Source organism: Myotis yumanensis, unplaced genomic scaffold (genome assembly GCF_028538775.1).
Source record: "Myotis yumanensis isolate MYYU_CA2020_CCGP unplaced genomic scaffold, mMyoYum1.0.hap1 SCAF_14, whole genome shotgun sequence".
In the NCBI taxonomy this organism is placed as follows: Eukaryota; Metazoa; Chordata; class Mammalia; order Chiroptera; family Vespertilionidae; genus Myotis; species Myotis yumanensis.
In genome coordinates, this window is record NW_027223765.1 from 3,337,303 (window position 1) to 3,349,689 (window position 12,387).

Consider the following 12,387-nt stretch of genomic DNA (forward strand, 5'->3'; position numbering starts at 1 on the left):
GGCCAATCAGACCGTCCCCAGAACACAGCGCGTCCCGTCCAGAGATAATTCATTCTCCTGCAACAGCACTTCCTCGGAGCCTAGAAAGTCACATTCTGCTTTCGTTTTCAGCCAGTCAGTCCCTAAGGACCGACCAGCAGCCTCCCTGGTGAGCAGGCCTTGGAGGCAGCTGCATGCCCTGCAGGGCCGCTCTGGCGTAGCTGCTGCTCGTCAGAGACGCAAGAGATAAACACATGAAAAGGTAAACCCGCTGGCCTGTCACAGACGCCAAGTCACCCATCTCTGAAGCAGGCACAGCGTCCGCAGTTACTTCTCAGAGAAGCTGTCCCTCCTGCCTCGATCTCCGTGGCCCCTGCTCCTCCAGGCCGTCAGAAACGTGACGTTGGCGGGGTAGCGATCACTTAGCCCAAACCCCTCCTTTTACAGGTAGAAAAGCAAACATAACAAAAACAAACTGAGTGATTCCTCGGAGGCCACACAGCCAATTAGTGGCCGGAGTTAGACCACAGGCCCCCAGAAAGCAAGGCTGATGCCTGGGGCCGGGAGGCAGGCAGGGTGTTTATTAAAAAGTTCAGGTCCGGCCGCCTGAGGATGCCCCTCTGCCCTCCGCCTGAACCACAGAAACCAAACAAATACAGCAGCGAAACCAGCACCACCAGTTAGGTCACTGTCCCGGGGCGAGCAGGGCCAATCGGTGTGGGGGCTCCTGACACTGGGGGCGCATCACTCTTCGCTGTGGGGACATGTCCTGTGTTGCGGGAGGTTCAGCAGCATCCCTGGCCGCTACCCACGCGAGGCCAGGAGCACCCTCTCCCCTCAGTTGTGACAACAGAAAGGTCTCCAGATATGGCCCAGTGTCCCCCTGGAGGGCGCCCTCCCCCCCGTGAGAACCACTGTTCTGGGACGTAGGTTTGCTCTGTTTTCATCTCCAAGACCTCTATGAGCCTTCGTTATTCTGCAGCTCACTGGCCCTGGCCCTGGCCCTGGCCCACGGCGGCATTCTCACACCTTCTCCCCAGTGGAGTGTACAGACGCACAGGGGCCCCCCCGCTCAGGGGCCCCCACCCTGCGGTCAAGCCCGGCCACACATTTACAACCTGAGAGCAACCTTGTTTCACTACCTAATTCTCCCCTCCCTGCCCCCTGCCCCCTCGTTAACAATCCACCCAGTGCCCACTGGAGAGCAACATCTCCAAAGCCACCCAAGGGGCTGGTCCACACATTTCTACACGGGCCCACCTGGCTCTCCACGGGCCCACCTGGCTCTCCACGGCCCCACCTGGCTCTCCACGGCCCCACCTGGCTCTCCACGGCCCCACCTGGCTCTCCACGGGCCCACCTGGCTCTCCACGGGCCCACCTGGCTCTCCATGGCCCCACCTGGCTCTCCACGGGCCCACCTGGCTCTCCATGGGCCCACCTGGCTCTCCACGGGCCTCACCTGGCTCTCCACGGGCCTCACCTGGCTCTCCACGGGCCCACCTGGCTCTCCACAGCAGAAGGGGTTTTTCAAAGCAATACTCCAGTCCAGTAAATATTTAATCACTAGGGGAATGAGCAAAAGAGTAGAGTCTTTGGAGGAGCAGCCTCCAGCCGCCAAAGGCAGAGGAAACATGTGGGTAAATGACTTCAGTCGGCAAATACTTGGTGCGCGCTTGCAATGCACCAGGCACGCTTGTGGGTTAAACATGAAAAGGCCCACGAGGAAAATAGATGTGAAGTGCCACAAAGTTGCCAACGACAAAAGATGTTCAAGTACCAGGAGAGGCTGCCCAGGGCTGGGGCTGGAAGGACGTGGCAAGGAGGGCAGACAGGATGGGAAAGGCAGGGAGGCGGAACGCGATGCGCGCCCACCAAGGCCCAGAGAGGAACGTCCGAAGTCTACGTGTTGTATCAGCTTTTTCTGCTCAGAAACATGTGCCCGGGATGCTTCTGAGCTGTTTCTGCCAAACAAAATCGCTTCCCAGATAAAGCGCCTCCTGAAATGCAAATAATCGCCGAGGAACTTGGAGACGAGGGGTATTTTTTCTCACATTCGCCACTTTCTGATGAGGAACGTCACGGTCCGCAGGTTCTGCTGACTCGACGGGTCATTAAACATTCGCAAACATAACTTCCTCCAAGTGTCCAGCAGCAGGTTTATCGCTGTGACTTCGCAACCCACGGAGTTTTCACAGGGAGCTTTTGGCCTCCTTCTACCTCTATCTGAACAGCCAATGAAAAGGTCCCCACACGTGAGCAAGTCACAGAGTCCTGCCAGAACCCCCACCCCCACCCCCAGGTGGGTGACTGAATCTGAGAGCGATGCCAGGGGAAGTACAAAGGTCAGTTTTCACAGGTGAGAGCCCGCCACAAAAACACAAGGTAACCATAGAAACAAGAGAGCGGTGAAAAGGCCCAGGGCGAGCACCTGCCCGCAGGTCTTCTCATACTCCCACAGGTGCAGGAGTCCCCCGGGACCTTCCTAAACACGCAGGCTCTGACGCAGCGGGAGCCCAAGATGCTGGTCTGGTGACCACAGGACTCACAGAGATGTAGGACGCTGTTTCTTACACTTGGGACTGCAACCCACAGTCAGAAACTTACAACCCAGTGCTCTGTGCGTGCGTGTGTGCGTGCGTGCGTGTGCGTGTGTGTGTGTGTTTATGTCTGTGTCTGTGTCTGTGCGTGCGTGTGTGTGTGCTGTCAGACAGAGAGAATGAATGAGCAGGTTTGCTGCAATGGACACAGTTCTTTTTTAAGTAGCCAAGCAATATCCTTGGATGTTTTGTATTCTACTCTACTTCATTTTAAAAAAATTCCACTGACCAAGGGCCACGTAACCATTGCCACCACCTCCTCCAGGGTGCCACGCAGTGTGAAAACCCTGGAGAACAAGGGCGACTTCCTGCCGACCTGGGAGCACTCGGCGCCTTAGCTAAGACGGAGACCAAGTGGAAGAGTTAGAGCATATGGCTCAGGATTCCTGTTTAAAGGCAAGGATGTGTTGATTGCCTCTTGGAAAAGCTTTCATTTAAAATGTACAGGTTGTGCCCGGCCAGTGTGGCTCAGTGCTGGAGCATGACGTCACCTACGACCCAGAAAGTCACGGTTCGATTCCCAGTCAGGGCACATGCCCAGCTCCATCCCCAGTAGGGGGCGTGCAGGAGGCAGTAGATCCATGATTCTCTCTCATCATTGATGTCTCTCTCTCACCCTTCCTCTCTGAAATCAATAAAAATATGTATATTTTTTTAAAGGCAGCAATCATTTGTAATGTATTGACCTTATTTGAATCCTAATTCACACTGTGAAATACGTATTATACGTTATATGTATTTTTAAATATATAGATCAAGGAAATGAAAAGATAGACTCAACTTCTTTCCAACTGCAGTTTTGCGTGTTCTTGAGGTGGGTCATAGCATTGTGATTGTGTTTTTAGAAAAGAATCCCAATACTACAGAGACCGCCTAGCACACAGATGAACTAGTATGTCTGGGATTTGCTTCGAAGTCACCCAAGGCAAGAGGAGAGTTGAGAACGCAGATGAGACGAGATCGGTCATGAACGAACCGTGGAGGGCAGTGATGAGTAATGAGGGCTTCGCCATATATACCAGGATCTCTACGTTACAGACGTTCCAAATGTTCTATAGCAAAAGGGTTTTTTTTAAACTTTTTAAAAATGTTTTTATAGATTTTAGAGACAGAGAGGAAGGGAGAGGGAGAGGTAGAGAGAGAGAGAGAGAGAGAAACATTGATGAGCAAGAACCAGATTGGTTGCCTCATGCACGTCCCCTCCTGGGGGCCCAAGCCCGACACCCGAGCACGTGCCCTGACTGGGAATGGAACCTGCGCCCTCAAGGTGCCTGGGACGATGCTCAACTGACGGAGCCACGCCGGCCAGGCATAAAGTTTTTCTTTTAAGTGCAAACAGAAAAGTACACCTGGCCCTACCTACCTTAAAGCATTAGGTTACTTTGAAGAACAAGTGAGGAATTCTATATTCAAAGGAATGGTCACTGGGCTTTATCCCTGTCATGAGATAGCTAACACCTGATAGTGCTTTATCTTCCATTTCGTTTTCTTAAAAAAACAACAACAGCAGAGACTGGATGAGGAAGCCGGGTCCTGTGACGGGGAGGGCACCTGAACGACACACTTATCTGGCCCCGGGCCTGTCATCCCTCAAATGAGGTCCCAGCAAAGGCAGAGCCACCTCCGGAAAAGCAAAGACGCAGACGTTCGCGATTCAGAGCAAAAGGCCAGGGACCCGCAGGAAGCACGGCAGGCGTCCCTTTTCGCGAAGGAGAAACTCGCACAGCTCTCACATGTACACGCGGGGAGAGGGGCGGACCCTCCTCTCGGAACACAGGGCTGGGGGGGGGGGGGGAATCGGTTTGGTTGCGGCTCTGTTTCCTAAGGTTTCCCTACAACTGAATATGTGCGTTTTACCCAGTAAGTAACAAAGCACGTGTTTGTTCTAAGCGTGTACATGTGAAAGGGGCAGAAAGAACCGCATATCTTGAACATCGAGTCCCTGAAGGGTGATGCTAGCTGGGGTCCTCCTTGGGTAGCTCCTCAAGGTAAGGAGAGACAGACAGACAGACAGACACTGGACGGACTGCAGGGCGCAGAAGGCTGCATTGAAGATAAACCCACAGGAATAGCACTCGGTCCTTAGAATGTGTTGTCCAAACCCCTGTAGGTTCACCTGTTCATCAAGGAGGACTCCTTCCCAACCGCAGCGAACGACAGTGTCAGGCAGGTCAGGCGTTTGAGCAGACGGTCTAGAAATCTGGGTCCCCCCCACCCCCATCAGGTTCCAGCCTGGCACGTGACCTTGACATCCTCACCAGTCTCTTCAGAGAGGACGGCACAGTGCGGTGATGCTGGAGCCCACACTGAGAACTCTGCGGGCGTTTAGAAATCCTGGGGAAGTCAATCCCTGCTCACCTGCAGACCCCTGAAGGCTCTGTCCTTGACTCTCTCTCCCGTCTGCATGCCTCACCCTCAGCTGCAGCCACCCTGGCCTCCTGGACCTCCCCCTGGGGTCATATCTGCTCCACCCCAGGGCCTTTGCACGTGCTGCTCCGGCCCTTTAGAACATCCTTTTGACCAGATATCTACGTGGCTAAGCGCTCACTCCTTCAGCTCTCTGCTCCAATGCACCACATTAGAGCCCTTCCCTGCCCAGCTGGTGTGGCTCAGTGGTTGAGTGTCGACCCATGAACCAGAAGGTCACAGTCAGAGCACATGCTGGGGTTTCGGGCTCAATCACAATGTGGGGCATGCAGGAGGCAGCCAGTCAATGATTCTCTCTCATCACTGATGTTTCTATCTCTCCCTTCCTCTCTGAAATCAATAAAAACATTAAAATACATTTTTTAAAGAACCCCTCCCTGGTTCCTGATCCCCACCTGAGGACTCCTTTATCCCCTTCCCTGTGTTTGCTGCTGTTATTGTCGTTACCTGCTGGTGGGTTTTTCAGTGGCAGCACACACACCCACAACATAAAATGCACCCTCGTCACCACTGCCAAGCACGCAGTTCAGTAGCATTGAGTCCATGTGTGTTGTCCAACCATCCGTCACACCACCCATCTCTGGAATGTCTCCCTCTCCCCAAAGTGAAACTCTACCCACTGAGCACCCCCACCAGCACCCACTACTTTACTTTGTCTCTATGGATTCCACTGCTCTAGGGACCCCACTGATTAGACAATACTTGTCCTTTGGGACCTGGCTGATTTCACTTAGCACGGTGTCCTCACGATTCACCCACACTGCAGCGTGTGGGAATGTCCTTCCTCAGTAAGGCTGAATAGTATTCCATGGTACCTACAGGCCGATAGTCCACGGTACCTACAGGCCGATAGTCCACAGTATCTACAGGCCAATAGTCCACGGTACCTACAGGCCGATAGTCCACAGTATCTACAGGCCAATAGTCCACGGTATCTACAGGCCAATAGTCCACGGTACCTACAGGCCGATAGTCCATGGTACCTATAGGCCGATAGTCCACGGTACCTACAGGCCACATTTTGCTTATCCCTTCACCTGCCAGTGGGCACTTGGGCTGCTTCCGCATCTTGGCTATTGTGAATCATATCCGCTGCTCTGACAATGAGTGCATAAGTATCCGCTCAAGCCGCCATGAGTGGAATTGCTGGACCCCTTGGTCTCTGTTTAATGTTTTTGTTTGTTTTTTTAAACATATTTTATTGATTTTTTACAGAGAGGAAGGGAGAGAGATAGAGAGCTAGAAAAATCGATGAGAGAGAAACATCGATCAGCTGCCTGCTGCACACTCCCCACTGGGGATGCGCCTTCAACCAAGGTACATGCCCTTGACCGGAATCGAACCTGGGACCCTTCCGTCCGCAGGCCGACGCTCTACCCACTGAGCCAAACCGGTTACAGCTGTTTAATGTTCTGAGGGGCCCCCACCTTGTTTCCCACAGCGGCCGCATCGCTCTCCGTGCCACCAACAGTGCACGGGGTTCCGACTGCTCCACATCCTCGCCTGCACGTGCCTTCCCTTCCCCCTTGCTCCGCCTCTCGTCTCCACAGCACTTACACCTGTTACACCATAGCACTTGCTCATTTGTGCTGGATGCCTCCCCCCACCCAGGTATTCTGGGAGCGGGCCTCGCATGGCTGGGTCCCCAGCACTTAGGACACACCCTGGCGCAGAGAAAACGCTCAATGGAGTAAACACCTGGACTGTACCCACTTTAACAGGTAGTGGACTTTCTTGAATAGATTTGTCACACCAAGTGCCTCAACTCTGTCCAGCTCAGGCAAGAACCCGGACACCCTGGCTGCCTCTGCGATGCAGCTCAGTAGGTCACGCGTTCCGTGTTTTTTTCCCAGCTCATCCGAGTTAACCTCGGAACCACAGACGCTCTGACAATTGGCAGGAAGAAGCGAAATCGCCTCTGTCCCGTCTCTGACTTCAAGCCTTCCTTGACTTCGCCCAAAGAGCCAACTGAACACAGCAGAAGTGAACGAAAACGTCGCAGGCACTTCCAGGGACCGAAGAGCCTGCGTTGCATGTGTTTTATGTTAAAAGATCAAACCAACAGCAAACAAGATGGGACACTGGCTTTGTGCAGACTCCTTAATGAGAGGGGCCCGGGGCAGCCTGACCTAGAAACCCAACTCCAGGCCGACTTTTATTCTCTGTGTGTGGTTTGCTTTCCTGTTGTTCCTATTAGGTGTTTGTTGTTTCACATTGGTTTGCTTTTTTGTTGTTGTTAATCCTCACCCGAGGATGTTTTTCAAATGGATTTTTTTTTTTTAGAGAGAGAGTGGAAGGGAGGGAGGGGGAGAGACAGAGAGAGAGAGAAACATTGATGTGAGAGAGACACATTGGTTGGTTGCCTCCTGCATGCACCCTCAGCTGACTGGGGCTGGGGGTCGAGCCTGCAACTGAGGCACGTGCCCTAGACTGGTATCGAACCTAAGACCCTTCGGTCAGAGGGCTGACACTCTAACTACTGAGCCAAACCGGTCAGGGCCACATTGGTTTGCTTTTTAAGAGCTGCTCGTAAGGAAATCAGACCGCTTCTATGAGATCATTATAAATGATCAAAAAAGCCATTACACTTTTTTCTCTGGAAGTCGGCTGGTTATGTACTGGGTTAAGTCACTGGATTAGAAGTTTCTTTCCTCTCTGTCTCGCTTTCATTCCCTGGTCTCCCTCCATTGAGAATATTTTGAGGAAAAGGCAACAGATGTGCCTCGAGTTCACCTACTTCTCTCAGCAGCCAAACCCAGCCCCAGTCCCGACAGGCGACGCCAGGTCCCTGCAGTGGGACCACTTTGCTGAACCGGGGAGCACCCTGTCGGCTCCAGCAACGTCCCCGGGGCTCCGAGCGAGGCCAGGAGCAGTCCATTCAGAGCGTGACGCACTCTCCCTGCCCGACAGCCAGTCCTGATTGGGGATTCTGTTCTGATGTGAATTATTCACGGAGCAGGCGGTGCTTTCCACACACGCACAGAAGAAAGGAAGAAAAAACGGTTCAGCCCAACCGGCCACCAAGCAGACTGCAAGGAATATGAACAGGTTTTGTCCCGGCCGGCGTGGCGGCGTGGTTCCGTGGCTGAGTGTCAACCAATGAGCCAGGAGGTCACGGTTCGATTCCTGGTCAGGGCACATGCCCGGGTTGCGGGCTCGATCCCCAGCGTGGGGTGTGCACATCTCTCTCATCATTGATGTTTCTATCTGTCTCTCTACCTCCCATCTGAAATCAATTTTAAAAATATATTTAAACAAAAAAAAGTTTCCTGTTCAGATGGGGACATGCCCGACTCCTTTCACCAGCTCAGAGGCCTGGATGGAGACGATCAAGGTGGAGCTCAGGCAGATGACCCTGAGGCTGGACTCAGACAACGTTCCTCATGGTCTGGCTTTTTTCCTCTCATCCAGGCTTTCAGCACTCAGCTTTCCAAACACCCCTCCTCCAAAACCCTCCCTCTGCCCTCCCCACACCTGGGGCCACGCCATCTCCTTCCTACATCAGGGGACACAGGCTCACTCCCCCTGGGGGGAACATAAGCAAGACTTATTTCAGCAACAGCAATACGTTTATCAAGTTTCCGAGTTTCTCCCTCCCCGCCCCCGACTGAGGTGCACGTGTGGGCACAGGACAGCCCCAGCCTGGTTATGGTTACACCTGGCTCCCACCTGTGTGAGCACGTGAGTCCACTCTCTGCACCTCAGTTTCTTCACCTGTACCTGACCCCCCAGGTTTCTGGGCCAGCTGGTCCTGGACCAGGCTTACAGGAACCTCATGTGTCGGCATTAAGGTAGCAGCCAGCTGGAGAAGACCTGGGCCGGTTTCGCGGGGTCTGCAGCGCACTCGGCGGAGGCGCGCTGAACCAGGCCCGGGCGCTGGCGTGCCCACACAGCGGCCAGTCCCTGGAGCTCCCCGAAGGAACTGGCCCTCACACATCCGAATGCTCCAAGCCACCCGCGCCCCGAGGATCTTATCAGCAGGAAACAAGAGCCCTGGACGACCATAATGAAGTGTCTGGCTTTTCTTTTCTAATTAGAAAAGCCCCAAGATTGTAGCCCAGGGAACAGCTAAATATTTAGAATGTTCAAGAAGTTACGAAGTCCCAGCACCCCCCCCCTTACCCTGTTGTTCACCCCGCTCCTGACCATTTCAGAAGGAAAAACTTGTGATGGCTGGATCTGCAGCAATGGGGACCCGTGAAAACCTCTTTCTTAAAGTGCAGCCTGACCATTTCAGGGTGGGGGGGCGGGATATAGGGGCTGCTTGTTTACAGATAAATGCGGCCCTCAGCTCCTATCCCACAAGGCACCTCACAGCGGGGACCCCCAGATCCTTGACATGCAGAGAGGGGGTTTGCGTCCAGGGCTGGATGCCCCCACCTTCTACTTCAAGAACTAACTTCCCTTTTTAAAGTTCTACCTCTTTCCATTTGGCGGCCGCCACTTTCATTTCTTGCAGTCCAACCTACCCTGAGGAAACACACGTTCACGGTAAGAAAAAAAGAAAGTGACTATTTTTGAACGAGAGAAGCCGTTCATTTTTGCTTCCACGTCTTGGCAGCCGAAGGGCACTGCATCCCTCAGGATTTAAGTCATCAGCACGCTGCCTGGCGAGTTCCATTCCCAGTCCCCCAATGGACGGACGGACCCCCCTTCTATAGCCCTCCCTGGGTGGCCTTTGCCCTCCTCTCCTGAGCCTGCAGGCTGCTTCCATTCTGAGCCACCGCCAACAGCTTGGGGCAGACTGGCCCCTGCGTCTCACCTGCTCCCCGGAGCCCTCCCCAGTGGTCAGGTCACATTTCGGAGATTGAGCCCCCATGGAGTTGGCTTTTTCCTTCCCCTCCCCATCTCCGTGGCCTCTTAGAGAGGAGTAAAACAGGCTGCAGCTGCTGCCGAGAACTCATTATTGCCCGCAGCTTTTGCCGGCTTCCACACTCACCTGGCCCCAGCCAGGCACTCCGCTGCCAGAACGTGTCCCGCCAGGGGTGCGAGTCCTGCGCGCAGCAGTCAGCTCCTGGGGATTGAGAAGGAAGACGGCCTGTGAGACCACAACGCTGGGTCCCTAAGGGAAACGCTCCAAATCCCCACCTTCCGCCTTCTTTAACCTCCTTCCTGGAGAGACACCCCCTGCCCCCCAGTTGACAGGCAGGTGTGTGGGATCACGTGGGCGAAGAGTCCGGGGAACCTGGGTACTCACTTCCAGTGTGCGACCCACAAGCCAGGCTGGGCACCACCAAGTTGGCCCGCGCGGGGCTGGGACTAAGGGAAGTGTTTGGCGGCTCTCGTTTCCCGTGGGGAGGCCGAGGGTCAGAAACCCGCATCCCCACCGGCTCCGTCCACACTTCATCCCTCCTGGCTCCCCGTTTTATAACCCTCCCCCCCCCCCCACACACACACACAAGCACGACTCTCCCAACTGTGCGGCTCGAGCGAGGGTTACGTTTTGAGAAAGATGGTTTCCTTGAGCGGACTCACATATGACACCCCCACAACCACCACCCGCCCCCCAAAAAAAACAACCTATTTCCTGCAGCTGCTGCAACAGTTTCCAACTCAGGGGAATGCCATTCCAGCCCAGACCGGGTCGCCCTCAAAGCGAGTCACTGGCGTCAAAATGTTTTTAATCGCAAATGATCCCACTCCCCACCCCCCAGAAAAAAAGGCCCGCAGTAAAAGAACCCACAAATGCCTGCAAGTGCTTGCAAATCCACCAAGAACTCCCAGAGAGCGGCGCAAAAACTTGTGCCGTCCTGGGGACAGTCCAACTCCCCGCGCCCTCGGCCCGGCCCCAGCCGCTACCTTGCTGCCCGGGGAGCCACGGCGGTTTGGGGGCGCAGGGCGAGGAGCGGGGTCAGCAGCCGCCGGGTAATCCCATGCTGCGAAGCGGGAGCTCGTTCCGTTAGGATGGAAGCGGAACACCCACACCTCCTCTCGGCGTGGCTTTCTCTCTCCACCCTCTCTGCCTCCTCCTCCTCCACCTCCTCCTCCTCCTCTCCTCCCACCCGGCGAGCCCGAGGAAGCGCCTCAGCAGCACAGCCACATGGTTACTGCACTTTGAAGTGGCTCCCCAGAGCCTTATATAGACCGGGAGGCTCCCTGGGCAATGTAGTCCGAGGCCGGGGTCGCGGAGGCCCTGGGGCGACGGGACGGACTACAAGTCCCAGAATCCCCGGCGCCGCGGGAGGAGCTCTAAATAGATGCGCGGGCGGGGCGGGGCGGGGCGTCCTGTGGGGTGTCCAGGGTCCGCACTTGGGTCCTCGCCCGGAGCTGGCCGGGTATGGAGCCCGCCACCCAAAGCCGCCCCTGGAGGGCGCCCCCACCCTTTGGGGACCCTCCTCCGGCTGGCCTCGGACCCGGGCTTCCAGGTACCGCTGGGAGCGGGGGACGGGAGCAGCTAGGATTTCTGCTTTGGGAAGTTTTTGCCGCCTCGAACCCTCCCCCCGCCGGGCGTGCGAGCCAAGAATGTCAGAAATCCAGGGCATAGAAACGCCAGTGTTTGCGGTCAGGGATTAACGGCGCGAGGTTGTCTTTATTTAATCAGCTCGGGTTTGCACAGAAAACGAAGTCTGAGAGCGACGGTACCCGCAAAAGGGGGTGGGGGGGGAGGGCACAGGCTAGCGGCTCGAGGGCACTTTCCTGAACCGAACTGTGGGCGCCTTCTCGCCCAGCGGAGTGGGACTCTCCCTCCCGGGCACACATCGGGGAGCTGTGTTGTCACTTGCCAGCGCTGAGGTCGGTGGGGGTGCGGGGGAGGTTGGGGTGCACAAAACAAATGCAGACCGCGACCTCGGCCTGACCCTGCTTCCAGCAGCCCTGTGCCCCCGGGAGCTGTAAATGCTTAAATAAGTAAACCGCAAACCAGAAAAAAAAACACACACACACACAAAAAAACAGGGCTTCGGAGGGAGCGCGGCCACAGCAGTGCGCGGCCAGGCGGGGCGCCCTCGCGCGGCTCCGCGGGGCGCCCGGGCCCAGTGGGTTTCAGCCCTTTGCCAAGAAGGGCCTGGGCTCGGCCTTCGGGAAGGAGGGCAAGGGCTACGCTCCGAGGAGTCAGCCGGCTGCCCACCCCCCCTTCCTCAGACGGCGTGCATTCATTCCACAAACGTTTCCTGACTGTCTGCTGGGTGCCAGGCGCTGTGCCAGGCGCTGGGGCGTGATGGTGAGCCCAGACCCATCCCAGCGTCGCCGGCCGGCCCTGCCTGCGCCACGTGGATCTGCCCTGACAACCACAGTCGTCACCATAGTCAGAGAGACTGATGTTCCTGAGCCCGGACCTTATGCACGTTCGTGCGTCAGTGTCACTGAGTTTTTGCAACCTTTAGGCACCGTCTTCATCCCTGTTGGATGCCGCACAGCCGCGGGCTCAGGGAAACCAGGTGACT

At 55.7% G+C, this 12,387-nt stretch overlaps 1 protein-coding gene across 7 annotated transcripts in view; it reads right to left on the reverse strand.

Moving 5' to 3' along the window:
* The window catches only part of ITPR1 (inositol 1,4,5-trisphosphate receptor type 1), a 169,996-nt gene extending 159,025 nt beyond the window's left edge, over window positions 1–10,971 (reverse strand). For 6 of the 7 annotated variants that reach the window (XM_070391401.1, XM_070391398.1, XM_070391397.1 and 3 more), the window contains exons 1-2: window positions 10,805–10,971; window positions 9,945–10,019 (exon numbers count right to left, since the gene is read on the reverse strand). The gene's annotated coding sequence lies outside the window, so the exon portion shown is untranslated. The remainder of the gene's footprint in view (window positions 1–9,944; window positions 10,020–10,804) is intronic. The other variant, XM_070391395.1, reaches the window with a different exon arrangement.
* Between the last annotated feature and the right edge of the window lie 1,416 nt (window positions 10,972–12,387).